This window comes from Scyliorhinus canicula, chromosome 10 (assembly GCF_902713615.1).
Source record: "Scyliorhinus canicula chromosome 10, sScyCan1.1, whole genome shotgun sequence".
NCBI classification, from domain to species: Eukaryota; Metazoa; Chordata; class Chondrichthyes; order Carcharhiniformes; family Scyliorhinidae; genus Scyliorhinus; species Scyliorhinus canicula.
Genome location: NC_052155.1, coordinates 133,341,474 through 133,361,418, shown reverse-complemented (window position 1 = coordinate 133,361,418; position 19,945 = coordinate 133,341,474). Strand labels below are relative to the sequence as shown.

General features: G+C 49.0%; 1 protein-coding gene across 1 annotated transcript in view; it reads left to right on the top strand.

The window, feature by feature from the left end:
* The window catches only part of csmd3b (CUB and Sushi multiple domains 3b), a 2,394,280-nt gene that overhangs the window by 912,601 nt on the left and 1,461,734 nt on the right, over window positions 1-19,945 (top strand). The window lies entirely within an intron of this gene.

Sequence of the window (19,945 nt, the reverse complement as noted above, 5' to 3'; positions counted from 1 at the left end):
TGTCGACATCCTCTTCATCCCCGGGTGGGACCAAGGGGAGGACGGATTGTCCTGGAGCGGGGGCTGTGGAGGGATGCGCCGGGGGAACGGAGGGTGGTGCCCGGGGAGGGGGGGAGGGGTGTGTGTGCGGGGACCCAGCTGGTGCCAGATCCCGAAGGGAGACTGTGTGTTGGCGGCCGTAGGGGTACGCTACGTAGGCGTACTGCGGGTTCGCGTGGAGTAGCTGTACCCTCTCAACCAACGGGTCCGCCTTGTGTAGCCGCATGTACCTACAGAGGAGAACGGGTCCTGGAGCTGCCAGCTATGGGAAGGCAAAGAGACATTCATGGGGGTTTCATTAGTCGCAGTACACAGGAGTGACCGAATGGAGTGAAGGGCGTCAGGGTGGACCTCCTACCAGCGGGAGGCCGGGAGATTTCTGGACCGTAGGGCCAGCTGAACGGCCTTCCAGACCGTCCCATTCTCCCGCTCCACCTGCCCGTTTCCCCGGGGGTTGTGGCTGGTCGTCCTGCTCGAGGCAATGTCCCTGTTGAGCATGTACTGGCGCTGTTCATCGCTCATGAATGAGGATTCCTGGTCGCTGTGCACATAGGCGGGGAAACCGAACAGAGCAAAGATGGTGTTAAGGGCTTTGATGACGGTGGCAGACATCATGTCGGGACATGAGATGGCGAAGGGGAATCTCGAGTACTCGTCGACCACATTGAGAAAATACGTGTTGCGGTCAGTGGAGGGGAGGGGGCCCTTTGAAGTCCACGCTGAGGTGCTCAAAAGGGCAGGAGACCTTCACCAGGCGCGCACGGTCTGGCCGGTAGAAGTGCGGTTTACACTCCGCGCAGAGCTGGCAGTCTCTGGTGATAGCCCTGACTTCCTCGATGGAGTAGGGCAGAATGCGGGCCTTTATGAAGTGGTAAAAGCGGGTGACCCCTGGATGACAGAGATCGTCGTGCAGGGTGCGGAGTCGGTCTACTTGTGCGCTGGCACATGTACCTCGGGATAGGGCATCGGGGGGTTCGTTGAGCTTACCGGGGCAACACAAAATCTCGTAATGGTAGGTGGAGAGCTCGATCCTGCACCTCAAGATCTTATTGTTTTTGATTTTACCCCGCTGTGTGTTGTTAAACATGAAGGCAGCCGACCGTTGGTCAGTGAGGAGAGTGAATCTACTGCTGGCCAGGTAATGCCTCCAATGTCGCACAGCTTCTATGATGGCCTGGGCCTCCTTTTCGACGGAGGAGTGCCGAATTTTGGAGGCGTGGAGGGTGCGAGAAAAGAATGCCATGAGCCTGCCTGCCTGGTTGAGGGCGGCAGCCAGAGCGACGTCTTATGCATCGCTCTCAACTTGAAAGGGGAGCGTCTCGTCGACCGCATGCATTGCGGCCTTGGCGATGTCGGACTTGATATGGTCGAAGGCCTGGTGAGTCTCGGTCGTCAGTGGGAAAGCTGTGGATTAAATGAGTCGGTGGGCCTTGTCCGCATAGTTTGGGACCCACTGGGCGTAGTACGAAAAGAACCCCAGGCATTGTTTGAGGGCCTTGGGACAGTGGGGGAGGGGGAGTTCCATGACGGGGCACATGCGATCGAGGCCAGGCCCTAGAACTCCGTCCTGGACCACATAGCCGAGGATGGCTAATCGGTCCGTGCTAAACACACACTTCTCCTTGTTGAAGGTAAGGAGTTTGGCGGTGTGGAGAAATTTGGAAAGGTTAGCGTCGTGGTCCTGCTGGTCGTGGCCGCAGATGGTGACGTTGTCTAGGTACGGGAGAGTGGACCGCAGTCCGTACCAATCAACCATTCGGTCCATCTCCCGTTGGAAGACGGAGACCCCGTTAGTGAGGCCGAAGGGAACCCTAAGGAAATGGTAAAGGCAGCCGTCCGCTTCAAATGCAGTGCACTGGCTGTCTGCCTTGCAAATGGGGAGCTGGTGGTAGGCAGATTTCAGGTCTACTGTCGAGAAGACCCGGTACTGTGCAATCTGATTGACCATATCAGATATGCGAGGGAGGAGGTTCGCGTCGAACTGCGTGTACCGATTGATGGTCTGACTGTAGTCAATGACCATCCTGTTTTTCTCCCCAGTTTTTACCACTACCACTTGGGCTCTCTAGGGGCTGCTGCTGGAGTCGACGATATCTACCTATAGCAGCCGTTGTACCTCAGACCTGATGAAAGTCCTGTCCTGGGCACTGTACCATCTGCTCCTGGTGGCGATGGGTTTGCAATTGGGGGTGACGTTCGCAAACAGGGAAGGTGGGTCGACCTTAAGGGTCGTGAGGCCGCATACAGTAAGAGGTAGTAATAGCCCGCCAAATTTCAAGATTAGGCTCTGGAGGTTGCCCTGGAAGTCCAGGCCGAGTAGCAGAGCAGCGCAGAGATTGGGGAAGACGTAGTGGCGGAAGCTGCTGAACTCTATGCCCTGGATGGTGAAGGTGGCAGTGCAGTACCCCCAGATCGCCACGGAGTGGGAGCTTCTCTGGTTGGTGGGGTGGACCGTGAGGGAGCAGCACCTTACCGTATCAGGGTGGATAAAGCTCTCAGTGCTCCCGGAATCCAGAAGGCAGGAAACCTTGTGCCCGTCGGTCTTCACCGTCATCGACACAGTCGCGAGATTGTGCGGTCGTGTCTGGTCGATCGTAACGGAGGCCAGGCGTGGTTGGTGGGCGGCGGTTGCAGACAATGGGTGGCCTGATGAGGTGTCCAATGAGCAGAGATCCTGAAGCAGGGATGATGGCGGCGCCCACGGACTGCATGTGTCCTATGGCGGGCAAGATGGCAGCGCCCACGGGCCGCACGTGTCCTGAGGCGGGCAAGATGGTGGCTCCCACAGGCCGCACGTGTGAGGCAAGCAAGATGGCGAGGAAGATGGCGGCACCCACGGGCTGCACGTGGTCTGCGGGGAGGAAGATGGTGGCGCCCGGGGGTCGCACATCAGGGGGTGCCAGGGCAACGGCGGCGACCAAACGGGCCTGGCACACAGCAGCAAAATGTCCTTTCTTACCGCAGGTCTTGCAGAGCGCGCTCCGTGCTGGGCAGATTTGTCGGGGTGCTTTGACTGACCACAGAAGTAGCACTTGGGTCCCCCGGGGTTGTTTGGTTGCCGTGCGGCGCAGGCCTGGGGTTGGCTGGGGGCGGTCACTGACTGGGTGCACGGTAGGGTGTTTGCCTGAGATTGACGTATTTTTGCCAGTCAATGGTGTAAATAAATGTGGGTCAATGACAAGAAGATGCAATTAATATACAGATAAGGTGTAATCTCATTGAATGGCAGAACAGTCTCGAAGGACTGATTTGCCTATACCTGTTGCTATGTTCCTCTGATGTATTGTGAGGCAGTGCATTGAATGTATTGCTGTGCTCCATCAATCTCAGCTGGGCTGTCGGAGCGAAACACTGAGCAAGGGTGAAACAAATTAATATTTGTCTTTTATTTGTCTCCAATTCCTGGAGGCCAATTCACATGGTAAATGCAAATCATTAGCAGAGGCAGTCTTCAAATGGTGAGGGGAAATTAAACATTTTTTGTTAAAGAAAATGAACAAATACAAATAATTCAACATTGGTAACAGTTTAAGATTACCTGACATATTTTCCGTCCATACACTGCATGCCAGCGACTACATTCATGCCACACACCCATTTTCTCTCTTTGTAAAGGGTCGGGTTTTGTGGTTTTATCAGCACAATTAGACAAAATAAGCCATTCTAACGTAAAAGATGTAACGTAATTACATGGGTAATGTCCGCACCGCGGACTGGCACCTAGAAGATATGCCCCCCCAGATCACATGTGCTGGTGGATCGGTGGCCCCCTATCGATAGGCTGGCCATCCTGGAGGCCCACCCCCGCGATGAATGAACCCCCCGTGCCCCATCAGGGAGGCTGCGGACTGAGTCCGTAGCCGTGACGCTGAGTACCCGCCAGGTGGAACCATGAGAGAACCATGGCGGTGGGAACGTGGGCAACTGCACTTGGAAAAAAGCCTCTTTCAATATCCCCGACCGGTGCAGCATCGAAGGTGCGCAACCGATTGGCACTGATTCTCTGGGGACCAGAGAATCGCGGGAGCAGTGTCGGACCCTATCTCGGGTTGGGCGCCCATTGTGCGCCCCCGCGCCGAGTGCGAATTCGGTGTGGAGGCTCAGAGAATCACGCCCCCCATTTAGTGGATTGGAGGAAAATTCTGATTGGTCCGCTTGGAGGAATGTGTACTTTTATCGGGCGGGATTCTCCGGTCCCCTGCCGGGTCGGAGAATCGCCTGGGGTCGGCGTGAATCCCGCCCCCACCGTCCTCCAAATTCTCCAGCCGTCCAAATGTCGGCGAGGCATGAATTGCGCAGCCCGCCTCGGAGAATGGCGGGGACCGGCACGACGCAATGGGCCCCGGGGCTGCCCGAATTCTCGGGCCCTCGATGGGCCGAAGCCCCGCTGGTTTTTTGCCGGCCCCGCCAGCGTGGATCAGACTAGGTCCCTTACTGGCTGGACCTGGCGACGCGGGCGGGCTCTGGGATCCTGGAGGGGGGGGGGGGGGGCGTGTGGCGATCTGGCCCCGGGGGGGTGCCCCCACGGTGGCCTGGCCCGTGATCGGGGCCCACCAATCCGCGGGCAGGCCTGTGCCATGGGGGCACCCATTTCCTACGTGTTGAACGTGTCAGCCTCCGTGATGGCCGACGCGCAGGTGACACCCCCTCGCGCATGCGCGGGGGTGACATCAGCAGCCGCTGAAGCCCCCGCGCATGCGCAGACTTGCACCAGCCGGCAGAGTCCCTTCGGCCCTGGCTAGCATGGCGCCAAAGGCCAGCCGGCGGGGCGCAAACCACTCCGGCCCCGGCCTAGCCCCTGAAGGTGCGGAGGTGCCGGGACCCCCCGCCCCGCTGTGTATGGGAGAATCTTGCCCATTCTGTCTGCTTTCGAGTAGTTCCAGCTCTCTGCAGTGTACACTGTATATGCTTGTATTCAGGTTCAATGTTTGAGACACATTATTTAGGTCATTACATGGGTAATGTTTTGAAGGACTGATATCTCTGATTAATTTCGGCAAAAAACAATCATCATAATGGAATAAAGTTTTTAAAAATGACACTGAAGAATGCATATTAATTCTCTTGCATTTATTTATTTGATAGTATTGCAAACTTTATATGCTTTGCATTTAACAGAATATAAATGTACATCATAAAAAATTGATTATAATGCTTCACGCTGAAATCCTTTAAAATTATTCTGACAAGGTGGCAAGTTGGTATATTTTGCATGCTTGATCGGACTGAGGTTGCTTGGCATGAGTGGTGGAGGGGCTGCGGGATGGGGGAGAGCGGATGCAAGGGAGCCTCCCATATTGCGTTCGGGCTGGGGGGAGGTTGGGGATTGTTTCAAGGACCACAGAGATCTCTCTGGCGAGCAGGGTTTCCCACTGTACAAAATGGGGCTATGTATGGCCTCTGCCACGCGTTCCCCGTTCAGGCTCCTTATTCAATGCGAGTCGCATTGAACAGCCATGCCTAACCCACACCGGTGGGACTGGCCAAAAATGGACGGCCGCTCAGCCTATTGGGGCCCGGAGAATTGCCGGAGGGGCAATCCGACCGCGTTGCGCAAACCCCGCCCCCACCCAAAAACCAGCGCCGGAGAATATGGCAGCCGGCGTCGGGGCAGAATTCCACCCCCCAGGGATTCTTCGATCCAGCGGGGGGGGTTTGGAGAATCCCCAGCCCACCACCAACTTCTCAAGGTTATTTAGGGATGGACAACAAATGAAGCCCGCAACGCTTGAAAATGCATTTAAAAAACACATGGAATCACAGAACGATACAGCACAGGAGGCTACATTTGAGCCTTTCAAGCTCTTTGCAAGAAATCCCGAGTTAGGCCAACTCTTCTGTTCTTTCGCCATGAGCGCAGTAAATATTTTCCCTTCGTGTTTGTTTTATAGTTCCATTTTCAAAGTTATTCCTGAATTTTCTTCCACCAACTTTTCAGCAAGCACATTCCTGATCATAACTCACTGTGTGACAATTCCGCATGTTATATCTTGTTCCCGTGCCAATTATCTAAAATTTGTGTCATTTGGTTGCCAAACCTTCACCAGGGAAAACAGTTTCTCTTTATTTACCATAACAAAAGCCTTCAGGTTTTTGCACAGTTCTGTCAATTTTTTCCCTTCCGCAGCTCTGCGCGAAGGTGAATAACGCCAGTTTTTCTGAAAGCTTTCATCCCTGGTACCATTCAGGCAAATTTCCTTTGCACCCTCTTTCAAGTCTTATTGTGTCTGTAAATTGTGATGCTTAGAAGTGATCACAATACTCCAGGTTTTCCCGGACCAACAATGTTTCAGAAATGTTTAGCATAACCTCCTTGGTTTTATATTCCTTTCCTTTATTAATAATGTCAAAGATTCTGAAAATATTTTTAACAGCCTTCCCTACATGGTCTACCACTATTAAAACTTGTATATTCGTCCTTGCACCCGCTTAAAAATTGTAACGTTTACTTTACTTTGTCTCTCTTAATGTATTTTCTCTGCATTCCGGATGACCTTTATTTGGGTCAGGAATGTCCCCCCCCCCCCCCTCCCCCCCCCCCCCCCCCCCGTCCCCGTCCCCGTCCCCGTTGACGTTGGTTATCACATCTGGGCGGCATGGTGGCACAGTGGTTAGCACTGATGCCTCACAGCGCCAGGGTCCTGGATTCAATTCCGGCTTCAGTCGACTGTATGCTTGGAGGTTGCACTTTCTCCCCATGTCTGTGTGGGTTTCCTCCGTGTGCTCATGGGAACTTCATTGCAGTGTTAATGTAGGACTATTTGTGTCACGAATAAAGAGTATTATTATTAAGTCCTGTATTGGAGATGTGTATTTTGCAATTGTGTCAGTGGATAGATTGGGTTTTCCCACCCCAGACTAATATTCAGCCCCTGGTCATCAATATAATTCACAAAGTGCAGTGGTTCTAATACTGACCTCTGGGGACACAATGTTGTCTGAGATACTGCTCCCTGATATTTATTCCTTAGCCAATTTTGTATCCACACCACTCTTCAATCCCATAAATTAAACTTTTTTTTTTGCAAGTCTATTATGTGGTAATTTTTCAAATACCTTTTGAAAGTCCATACACCCCAATTTATATTCATCAAATGTCTCATCAAAGAACTCAATTAAGTTAGTCAAACAAGCTTTTTATTTCTGTGTTGATTTTAAATTATTAGCCTGTACTTTTCAAAATGTCAATTCATTTTGTCGGTGAGTATTGGCCATTCAGACTTCCCCACTCACATTAGGCTACTTAACCTGCAATTACCAGGATTGTCCCTCTTCCATTTTTCCTTAAAATAATAAAATATTCTTTGAATTTGTTCACCACATGGAACAGAGAATTGGCCAAGTGTACTCACACAGCAGATACTACAGCTAAGGTTCAGAAGGCACATGCTTCTGTGAACCAAGTTGCTCCATTTGGGCCATGGCAATAGAATCCAGATGTTTATATGGAGGGCCACCTGAAACGGAAGATAAATCTTACATTGCTGTGAATCACCTTGGAATAAAAAATGCTGGAAATGCTTAGTAGCATAGGCAGAATCTGTGGAGAAAAAAATACAGTCAACAATTCAGGTTGATGATCTTTCATCAGAATGTGAAATGTTAGCTCTGGGCGGGATTTACCAACCACACTGCCTTGTGTTTTTCATTGGGGCAGGTGGCCCGCCAGTGGGATCTGCCGAACCCGCCATTGTCAACGGAATTTCTTGTTGACAGCATTCCTCATTGCCGGGAAGCCCAAGCGCCGGCGAGCGGCTGGAATTTTCTGCTGGTGTGAACAACCGGTAAATCCCACCATGTTTCTTTCTGCCTGATATGCTGAGTGCTTCCAATATTTTTTTGTCCTTGCATTTCCAGCATCTGCAATATTTTTGAATCAGGAGGTTGCTGGCGGGAATAAGCAATAGTGCCTGAGTTTTTGTTTTTAGCCCCACAGGGGTCATGCAGGGGTCTGTAACCCTTTCATTGAGGTGAAGTTTGACAAATCCACAGAATTGACTATTTTACTTGGTTTAAGGGACAGGAATAGGTGACAGTGAAGTCATTGCAAGTGAGCTCACGAGTGGAGCTGTAGGTTTTTGGCAGGTGTTGCAAATAACGTGATCATTGGTTCGGCCCATGGGCAAAATTACATCACGGCCTGGTTTCTCCATTCTAGAGACTAGTGCTCCTGCCAGTGGAGAATCGGGACTGGTTTTCGCTCGCATAGGAGCGAGTTTCTTTCCTTAATCATGCAAATATATGCATGGGGGAAAGCTCGCCGGATTCCATTGAAATCCCAGTATTGGGCCAACATTTTGAATGGGCTGCTCTATTCCAAGGTCTGATGACATGCCACCATCCCCTCACAATGTTTATCGTGTCCTCCGGCCCCCACTGACAAGGAAGGGCATCCTCACCCCCACTACAGGAATAACGGAGGTTGAAGGGGCTCAGGTTGTGGGTCTTTTTTGGAATGGGGTTCGTTTGGCTGCTGTACCCAGGTGTTTCCCTAGCAGCAGTTTTTTTTCGTTGCCTCTTTGTTCTCAAGTGCTTCCTAGAAAGAGCAGGGGCTACCCATGCACCTGCTCTTTCTAGGAAGTACGTAAAACAAATTGTGGTTCGGACACCTGCTCCCATAAGTTAATAGATCCTCGCAGAGCTCCTTTGAAAATGTCTCAACCTGTCAATTAGAAAACATTTAGCAGGCAATGGGGCAAGAAATTGAATGTAAACAATGCAGTTCAAAGCTTTCAACCTTCTAGCCTTCATACACACAAGCTTCTTTATGTTAAAGTGAAATGAAATTGACTATGTGAAAACCCTTTCAAAGGTTTCCACTATTTTAAAGTTACTTTTATCTTCATCTCATAGATACTTAAACTTGCCATACTGACAGATTTTTTAAAGGGTTTAGGAATACAGGTTGGATCACTTTTTAAAATAATCTCTATTGTCACAAGTAGGCTTACATTAACGCTGCAATGAAGTTACTGTAAAAAGCTCCGAGTCGTCACATTCTGGCGCCTGTTTGGGTACACTGAGGGAGAATTCAGAATATCCAATTCACCTAACATGCATGTCTTTCCAGACATGTGGGAGGAAACCTGAGCACACTGAGGAAACCCATGGAGACATGGGGAGAAACTGCACAGACAGTGACCTTAGCCGGAAATCGAACCTGGTACCCTGGTGCTGTGAAGCAACAGTACTAACCTCTGTGCTACCATGCCGCCTTTCACTTTATTATGCAAAAACTTAAATTTTTATAGACTGACTGCTTAAAGTATTTAAAGGATGCAGATAGGGAGAGCAGCTAAATGAGCCCCTTCGGCCCAGCACAAACCCCCTGAACCCTATGTCCCATGAAAGACCCACTTTGGGACCATGGAGGCAATTGTTGGGAAGGTGCTTACCCCCTTGCCACCTCTCAGACTACAAGCTATCAGGTCCACAATCCTCAAAGTTTGCACCAATTGACACCAGCAAGACTCTAAGTTAGGGGCGCTGGAGCATCCCAGCTGGCAAGTGAATTTGGAGTCCTGCCTGTCAAGGAGATGTAGAACAGCCTCAATGAGCTCTTTGCCTGGTCCTGTCAGATGGGGCCATAAAGCTCGGCTGGGACATCGGGAAACCCGTTATGGCCAGCAGAGTAGGCCCGGATATGCCCGACTGGTTTGACGCCCGGCGCGAATCCCGATTGTGGACACCACGAATCCCGCAGCCAGCATGCAGCAAGTACAGGACCTGGGAACAGGGTTACAGGAAAAGAACAGAAGGAGAAGGTTTGTATATGCTGGAAAAGAAATTGCTAAATGCCAAATTAATAATAGGTGATAATGGGACGATCATGAAGCAAAAGATTAATCTAGAAGAGATGCAAATGGTCACTGAATGTCAAAGACAAAATGGATGATTCCATCATATATTTAATCACCCCTTCCATTCACCTTCTGCAAAGGTTAAATATAATGCAGCAAAGCCATTTTGATTCGCATTAATTTTTTTCATTATGATGCACTTTCTGGGAATAAAAATGTTTAACTTCATTTAAAATTGAATTCTTTGCCTTGATTAAAAAATGAATATTATATCAAATTAGTATTTGAATAGAAAAGAAAAATACTGTGGTAGCTGGAAATCCGAAATAAAAACAAAAAATGCTGAAACTACTTAGGAGATCAGACAACATCAGTGGATAGAGAAAGAGAGTTAACAATAAATACATATATAAATATTAATATAATTAACATACATACATAAAAATTGAAATAACATTAGCTCTGTTACCCTATCCACATATTCTGCCTGGCTTGCTGAATCTTTCCAGCATTTTCTCTTCATATTTTAGTACTTGAACAGACTGGTTGCAAGGGTTGGAATTTTAGTTTATATGAATCTGACTATGGTTGCGATCCAATGGCTATCTTGCACTCGAAAAGCAGCCATGGTGCCGCATGCCCATGAAAACTGGGAGACACGTTCCCGGGATCTGCCGAGCTCGCAATGTCTTACGAGATCATCTTTTGGTAAACCTGCATATTAAAGCGAGATAGCTAGTCTCTCTCTAATGTGCTGATTCCTGAGGTACCTGAGGCTTTGGGATTCATCCTTGGAGACTTTGGGAAAACACTGGTCCACAAACAGGGACCAGATGGACTGGCGCTCGTGGAGGTCTCCCAGGGGATTGGAAGCCCCTAGCTGCATTGCCCTCTGGGAAGCTTGGTGCCAGCTGGGCACCCTAGCAGTGCCAGCTTCTTGGCAGTGCCACCTGGGTGCCAGTCCGGTGGTGCCCAAGTGGCATTTTATGCCTGCATGATTGGGGCAGTTGTGCCCTGTTGGGTGCTGGGGTGGATGTGGAGGGGAGGTGGGGAACAATGTGTTCTGCCTGGGGGGTGTTGGGGGTTGCTTCAGGGACCTCAGGAGCTCCTCAGTGTACAAAATTGACCGCGTTGTTCAGCCATGTCTTTCTCTGTGCTACGAGTGCTGGGAAACACGTGGCTAAATGCGTCAGTATGGGACTTTGTTCCTAATTAGTTGAATCGCCCCATATATTTCATTGACCAGTGCATAAAATCAGTGCACAGTTAAAGCACGTTATTAATAATAATTTCCAGTGCTTTTCACTCTGTGGTTATTTAGGTTACCAGTCACGAAGGACTGTGACTGTAATCCCCACCACAGACCAAAATGTTAGATGGACGGTGAGGGTAGAACCTGCCAACAATTCCCAAATCCTTAATTCCAGCCCAGCAACATCTTTTTTTCATGCAGCACAATTTGATTTTGTCAAATAACCCAACAAATGTAACAAGCGCGACTTCGATAAAATCCTTTCTTGCACCAAGCCTCAGAAGGAGCAATCAGGACAGGTTACCAAAAGCTTCATCCAGGATGTAGGCTGCAAGGAATTTTTTTGAAAAGAGGAGAGAGACCTGGAAAGTTGGGCAGGTTTAAGGAGGGAATTCCGGAGTATAGGGCCAAGGCAACTGAAATAACCACCACATGTGGTGGAGCGATTGGTGGATGTACAAGAGGCCAGAATTGGAATAGTGCAAAGATCTTAAAGGCTGATAGAAGCTGCAGCGATAGGGATACAAACATAGGATACAAAGATGGCTGTGTGAGACACGCATAATCATGCCTCTACTAAAATGTGATTAATGCACAGAGTTGTAGCGCTGAAAAACAAATTGGATCACAACAGACATTGTGTAAAACATACAGAATGAAAATCAATTCAATCAACTGGCTAAATAAAACTTTCTGGGAGACTTTAATCATACAGGACATTGATTGATAAGTTCACCCAACATAACCTTTCCTTGTCAACCTCTATGGGCTGTGGGAGTTGATAACTATTGGGTTCAGGTAAAGTATATAAAAGGTTTGAAATTTCGATCATTCACAGTGAAAACCAAAATTTGCACATCCTCTCATGCAGCAAATAGGATCAGTTTGATGTCAGCTCCTTGATGGATGTGACAAATAATTTGGATTTAATGGCTTCTGTATCGCAAAAACAAAGGTATTTGTGAACTTGAAGCTGAAATTAAATTCCAATTATTTGCTTGTGAGCAAAGCTATTAAAATGGCCAAGAGATGTGGATGAGGTATCAGTATTGATGAGCATCAAATGCAGACAACTCCACAGTTCTTCGGATGCAGGACCTGGTCACTGAAGTGATTAATGCACCAAATGGAGAATACATTTGCCAACACGCCGGGAACAGCGGGAAATTAGACAGAATGCCAAGAGAGGAGTGCCCACATGTATTCCTTAAATGAGAGAGAGTGTTAAATCTTTGAACACAATGCAAAAAAACACTGCCCTCAGACACCAGCATATTTTATTCTTTGCAACAAAATAAATGCTACCTTTGCTTCTGTGATTAGAGTAATAGAGTAAACTCTTTAATCAATGTGATAAGGAAAACGAATGGCAGAAGAACATTTCGTTCACTTTCAGGACTGGAGGAGAAGCTGAAATGAATGGTGAATAAAACTACATGTGCCCAATTTGACATCTGCAAAACATTTGCATAATCTGGCAATTTTCCAGAAATGCTAATGGACACTGAATATGATATGAATGGGTCACAATAGAAAGGATTGAAACAAGAAATAATTTGGGTGATTTCTGGATACCTTACAGTTACAAGGATTCCAAAAATGCACCTTAATATATTTCCTTCTTGATGCCCAAGTTCGTTTGGAACGCTGCAGCACAAAATTAAGCAAAATGGTTGACTTGCAATTATTAAAGCTGCACTGTGGAACTAAACACAATATGCCAAATGGAATTTATTAAGACTGAAAGAAATGGGCTTTCCTGAAAGGTGCGTTTTGCACCACGGAAAATTCCTCTAATTGCAGGAATAAACAGAACATGAGGAAACTAAAACAAGTAATCCAAGGTGACATTTCATGCTCAGGTATACATTCTGATAGCAGGATTGTAAATTTGCCATTTCTTTGTTCATGAAATGTGCAAAAAAGGACAGTGGGCGGAATCTTCTGCTCCCACCAATGGCAGGAATTGTTGCGGGCAAGGAACCAAAAGGCAAAAGAATTACTGTTCTGAAGTCAGGAAATGAGTTTGGAATCTTGTTCTTCTGACATTGATGGCAGCTCAAATATGGATCAAGTGTCCCATGGAGCTGTAGCTGCAACGCCATTTACATCTCATTGAATGCTCATCAAAAGGCCACCACACCAGAATCATATTTCCCCCCTGAAATTTAGTGCCCTACAGTAGGAATTTAGAATCTTCTCTTTCAATACTGTGCATATGCGGCATGCAGCAGCGAGGTAGACTTCTCTCTTGACTTTAAGTCAGTAGACACTCCTTTCCCCTTCCTTTCACATCAGCACAGTTATGTCGAATGACTGTTACACACACTGTGCCAAGGCACAGGGGAAGGGTCAGACTGAGGCAAGACTCAGTGGGGTGGGGGTTAGAGGGATGGTGGAGGGAGGAAAGGAGCAGAATAGAAGAGTAAATAGCTGTCCGGGCGCTGTTCGAATATGGGTGCCCAGACGTTGGAGCCTCTGAGGTAAAGGCGGGCCGGGTCACTTTCTGCCTGCCCCATCACAAAATTCGACATGGTCTTCACGGATGCATCATTAATGAGTAAAACAGCCAAAGATTTTTCATGTCCAGTCAACCTGCTCTCCAGTAGAAGTCACTCCAACTTCCACTTTGCCTCTAGAATGGAAAATTCTGCCACGTATCTTTTCTATAAAAAATGTTCTTGCCAAGTTAAAGAAGCTGACAGGCATATTTTCCCAAAATTGTTAGTGAGAAGTTGAGGAGTGTAAAAAAAAAAATCTAAGTCTATTGTACAACAATTTACTACAAAAGTAATGGTGCGCTTCAAGCTCTGTGACTGCATCAACAATGTATGAACTGCAGCAGGTCAAGAAAGCAGCTCGCCACCATCTTCTCAAGGGCAATTAGTGGTTGCCAGTAAATAATCGCCTTGCCGGCAATTTTCACAATCAATGGACACATGAAAGAAAGACAGTCACTGCTATTTATGCACAAATTCGACAATATTTTCAGATGAGCACAGGTGCAGAGTTAAAGGTGAAAATCTGAGGATTGTTGCTGGTGATGCATCACTCTTCTGCAAGCTGCACAGAACAGCGTCTCACCGTCTGGCTCCCCATTCAATGTGTTTAATGCTGTGAAGTTCCTGCACTGATGTCATATATATGGATTAAACCTACCACAGAAAGCTTGGGCTTGTCCATTTAATGGCATGATCAGTCATAATTACTGCCAAACAAACTGGTACTGAAAATTAACTTTTAAGTTTCATTTTCTATGGCTTTACCTGTTGTTGAATATATCGAAGAATGTTTTATTTATCTTTCAGCTTTACATTTATCTTTTATTTTTATTGTTTTATCTCTCTTAATCCAATGTACCTCTATTTATTGCATTTTCCGTACCTGATTTGGCATTGAAATCATTTTTAAAAAATTACCATAACTGATTCACACTCAACATGTACGTGAACAATTCTCCAATCTGATTGTTTAAGATGGCACGCAATTGCTTGTCCTGTTCACACAAGTCCCAGATGTCCTGTAGAGGGAGCTGCGCCCTTTTCATCTTCCGCAAACAGCAATTTGTCATGCAAATTATTGTGGAAGTTAAGTGGGCAAGAGCAATCCAAACTGCTATTTCACCAGCTACGGTAAATTCTGGAGCAAAGTAGTCTCACAGCAACTTCTTACCTTATGTTAAAAATCATGGAAAAATATCTCATAATCTTCGCCCAAGATTTATTGGTCATGTTTTCTGTTTGCGTTTGGATACAGAGAAATTCTGTCAAAAACCAAATGCTACAGAGAACGCTGAAGACTTTTAGCTGACTATTAGCTCTTCTCCTTCCCAGACGTGAAGGGTGAAGTTCTCCGCCTCGCGATGCCGCAACCACGAACTGCGATCGGGTGGAGAATCAGGACTCCGGCAAAAATAGACGCCTGTGCCCGGCACTGATTTGGGCGCCAGGCTCCGGTCGCTCACTACTGTGATAACGAGGTTTGCGCCCTGCAAAACTGGCATTTGCATTCATTTAAATGTGATTAGCGGCTTGGACACAGTATGCTCCCTTCCACCTTGCTCTGCTCCTCTCTGACGGAGGTCTCTTGGGCATGAATTACTACAAGTATTTACAAACATAGCCTGGGTGCCATGGCTGTGGAGGAAGAGCAAGAGACTAAAATAACACTGAAAACCCATTGAAAACTGTTGGGCTTGCTGGGGGTGGCTGCCCAGGCCAGGGCATTAACGGGTAGTGGCTTGGTGCCAGGTCCATGGACTTGGGCTGACCTGTCTCAGACCGCCAATACTGCAGTCTGTCTTTTAAATGCACCCCTCTGGTGCTATTTACAAGCTCCTGGCTGCTCACACTGCTGAGTTCTGCCTATGTCCTTTAAATGCTCAGAAGTCCTCTGTCCATCTGAGTCCACCCAGGCCGCCCCTCTGGATACCCTCATACCCCAACTGCATCATCAAGGGCAAAGCTCAATCAGGAGCCCATCAGGTGTTGGCACGCCTCAGAAGTGCTGCCCCATTGCAGAGGAAGCCAGGGGATCAGCAGAACTCACCCCAACCAGAGGATACCTGCACCGCAGCCTTTGGAACACCCTCTGGTCCTCTGCCCCTCTCAGAGCAGAGGACTCACCAGTGACCCTCACCCCTTCAGATCACCAGCTGGCTCCTCCTGGTGAGACTGGTAGTGTCAAGGAGAGTTGACTTGAGTCTGTGGCCCATTCTGGGGAAGAGGGTGTCCCTTCATCCTCGCTGGCATGGAACTGTGGCTCCTCACACTCCTGACCTGGGACTGGGGGTGGGGGTGGAGCGGGGGTGGAGGGGGGGGGGGGGGGGGGGGGGGGTGCGCAGAGATGGTGAGGGCAAGGTATTCTCAGAGCCATCTTGGTGGCTGCAGTGAGTGTGTGGTAAGTGGAGCGCTTAAAAACAGCTCCAGCTGCCAGCCTCGTTGCTGCTAACTCTGGCTCCACTCGGCTGGGAATTGCTTGGAATTCGCGGCAGCAGAGTGCTGGCCAATTTGCATGCCCTGACTTGCTTCAGAAATAGCACGCCCCAATGGGGATGGAAACCACATGCAATTCAGTCCCGGCGTACTACACTTACTCTCCCAAATGGTGCATTTCGCCGAAATAAAATAATTCTTGACATACCAATTCATATTTTATCTCAGCATATACATTATTGGAAAAACAATGCAACAAGTTCCTGATGCGACCATCAATTCACATGAGACAGACAGTTGAAGTGAACAGTGGCTTTAATAAACTAGAACAGTGCCTGCCTGTGACTGCTCTGCAATGAGAGCCACCTACAGGGCAGCTGCTCTTTATACCTCCCCTCAAGGGGGCAGAGCCCACAAGGGCACCAACATGATACAAACAGTGTAGTACAGTGCAAGGGTCCATAGGTGGAGCCCACATGGGCAACAGCGTGGTACAAAATAGTACAGTGGTGAATGGTTGCCATAATACGTTCACCACATTCACCCCCGTTAAAAAATTGAAGTCCGGCGGGGGTGAAGGGCTCACAGGTTCAGTCTGGCCGGTGCCCTGATCGTGCGCTGCGATCGCCGGAGCACTGGTTTTGCGGCGGGCATGGGTGCTGAACTCGTCGGTGCAGGCATGGGTGGTGAACTCGTCGATACGGGCACAGGTGTGGACTCTGGGAGCGTGTCTTCAGGAGCTTCATTCCTGTAGGTCGGCGAAGGGGGGAAGGGGTATAGTAGGGGGTGTGGAGGCCATGTAGGGGCGGGGGTGCTGTTCGGTGTAGGTTGGGGGGGTAGTTTGGGGTGATGGTTGAGGATCCTGCGGGTGTCAGGTTCCGGAGGGAGACCAGGTTGGCCGTCAGGTGCTCTACGTATGCGTACTGGGGTTGGTGTGAAAGAGCTGGACCCTCTCGACCAGGGGGTCGGACTTATGGCTCCTTACGTGTTTGCGGAGTAGGACGGGCCCCGGTGTCCTCAGCCAGGATGGAAGTGAGACCCCGGAGGTGGATTTCCTGGGGAAAACGAACAGGCGGTCATGAGGCGTCTCGTTCGTGGCGATGCAAAGGAATGACCTAATGGAGTGGAGCGCATCGGGGAGGACCTCCTGCTAGTGGACGATAACCATATCCGCTATTCGGGGGAGGGGGTATGCATTGAGGTGCGTGTACCGGTTTATGGTTTGACTGTAGTCTACAACCATCTGGTTCTTTTCCCCAGTCCTGACGATCACCACCTGAACTCTCCAGGGGCTATTACTGGCATCGATGATCCCTTCCCGCAAGAGTCACTGGACCTCGGACCTGATAAAAGTCCTGTCCTGAATACTTTACCGCCTGCTCCTGGTGGCAACGGGTTTACAGTCAGCGGTGAGATTTGCGAAGAGCGGGGGAGGGTCGACCTTCAGGGTCGCGAGGCTACATACGGTGAGAGGGGGTAGGGGCCCACCGAACTTCAGGGTCAGGCTCTTGAGGTTGCACTGGAAGTCCAGTCCCAACAGAAGAGGAGCGCAGAGATCGGGGAGTACATATAACTTAAAGTTTGCGTATTCGATGCCTTGTCTCGCGAGGTTCGTGAGAGTGTACCCCCGGATCTGCACTGAGTGCGATCCGGAAGCGAGGGAGATTGTTTGACGTGCGGGGGAGTTTTGGAGTGAACAGCGTCTTACCATGTCTGGATGAATGAAGCCCTGCGTGCTCCCGGAGTCGAACAGGCAAAGCGTTTCGTGTCCATTCACCCGGACGGTCATCATGGAGTTCTGGAGGTGCTTTGGGCATGACTGGTCGAAGGTGCCCGCGCCGAGTTGTGGGCAGCTGGCGTAGTCAGAGGTGGTAGTGTCATCCCAAGATGGTGGCCCCCGTCGGTCGCACATGTCGGGCGACGTTGAAGATGGCGGCCAAGATGGCAGCCCCCGTCGGACACGCGTGTCGGGCGGCGAGGAAGATGGCGTCCATGATGGTGGCTGCCATGAGTCGCACATGGCAGGCCGCGTGGGAGATGGTGGCAAGATGGCGGCCCCCATGAGACGCACGTGTTGTGCAGAGTCGATGATACCCCCACAGACAACACGAGGCGAATGACGCGTCCGGAGGGGGCGGAGCTGGCAGGCACGCAGCCACGCTGCAGTGTCTGCAGGCTGTGAGTCTGAGAGTTGGGCCTGTGATTTGGAGGACTTGGACCTGGCCAGGTAAACTTTGTCATAGTGTCCTTTCTTGCCGCAGTCACTGTAGTTCGCGTTCCGAGCCGGGCAGCGTTGCCTGGGATGCTGGTGCTGGCCGCAGAAATAGCAGGGTAGCCCCCTGGGTTCGGCGGGCAGCCGCGTGGCACAGGCCTGGGGTAATCTCTGGTCGGGAGTCCACGAGGGGCTCGCATGATCGGAAGGGAAAGCGTTGATGCTTTGAAATGCTACTTCTAGGGAGGTGGCTGGTTTTACCGTCTCTTATATGTCGAGGGTGCCCTTCTCGAGGAGGCGCTGTCTGACTTAGTTGGACCGGACCTCAGCCACGTAGGCATCCCGGACGGCGAGTTCCATGTGTTGGGAGGCACTGACGGCGTTGTAGTTGCAGCTTCGCGCAAGGACCTTGAGGTCGCGTAGGTACTCATCCAGCGATTCCCCGGGGCATTGGCGGTGAGTGTTCACCAGCCTCACGTATAGGCGCTTCAGCATCGCGAGGGCGTCTGCATATGTGGTCGCTTCCTCGAGTTGTACGGCGATTCGATGGCTCACCCGGGCGTGGAGGAGGCTCAGTTTCTGTTTGTCAGTGACGGAGGACAAGGAAGAGGCGGCGAGTTAGGCCTCGAAACATCGGAGCCAGTGTGAAAAAAATCCCTTTGGCTTCCACGGCCTGTGGGTCGAGTTTGAGTTGGTCAGGTTTGAGGGCTGCTTCCATCGCAATGTTGTAGTTGATTAAATTGATGCGACCATCAATTCACATGAGACAGAGAGTTGAAGTGAACAATGGCTTTAATCAACTAGAACAGTGCCTGCCTGCGATTGCTCTGCAATGAAAGCCGCCTACAGGTCAGCTACTCTTTATACCTCCCCTCAAGGGGGTGGAGCCAGGGCCGGAGCCCACAAGGGCACCAACATGATACAATCAGTGTAGTACAGTACAATGGTCCGTAGGTGGAGCCCACATGGGTAACAGCGTGGTACAAAGTAGTACAGTGGTGAATGGTGAGCATAATTACCTCACCGCAGTTCCTACCTATTGGAGTTTGATATGTTGAAAATGTAATTAATTGCAAGCTCCTGAGATTAAGAGTCTGAATAAGTAAGTGCATGTATTACAGACTTGAATAAATGGAGGTGGATTAATGGTTTCAGAAGGATTGCATAACAATGAAGTTGTGATGATACCAAAATCATGTTCATTAGATTTGAAACTGAAACTAATATGAAGTTGATTTTATCAAGAATAATATTAGATTGCAACAAGTGGCAACGGCCTCCAAAATTATAATATTAATGGGGAATTTATCTAATCAGTGTTGGTCTAAGTTTTTGTAATCAATCATTTTGAGTTTAATACAAGTATAAATATTTAATGATTGGTTTTACTCTGCTTTTATCAGTTCATCACTGCCCGGTTACAAGTTCTGTACTAATTAGAAAGACAGGTGTAAGTAGCACAGTAATTAGTGTACTGAACCTTTTATGGAATCTGCCATTTTATCTTGTTTCGCTGTTTTCTAATGAGTGGAACCTATTTGTTTCACTGGTCAACTTATCTCCAACAGAAAGCTTTCTGTTTCTTAGATCGACACGTATTGAGTTTTTTGATCGACCTTCTAATTTGATAAAACCATTGCAAATTTTTACTTATTATATGCTGATAATTTTAAATTCTGCTGTCTGCAGGTGCTCAGGTCTGTGTCCT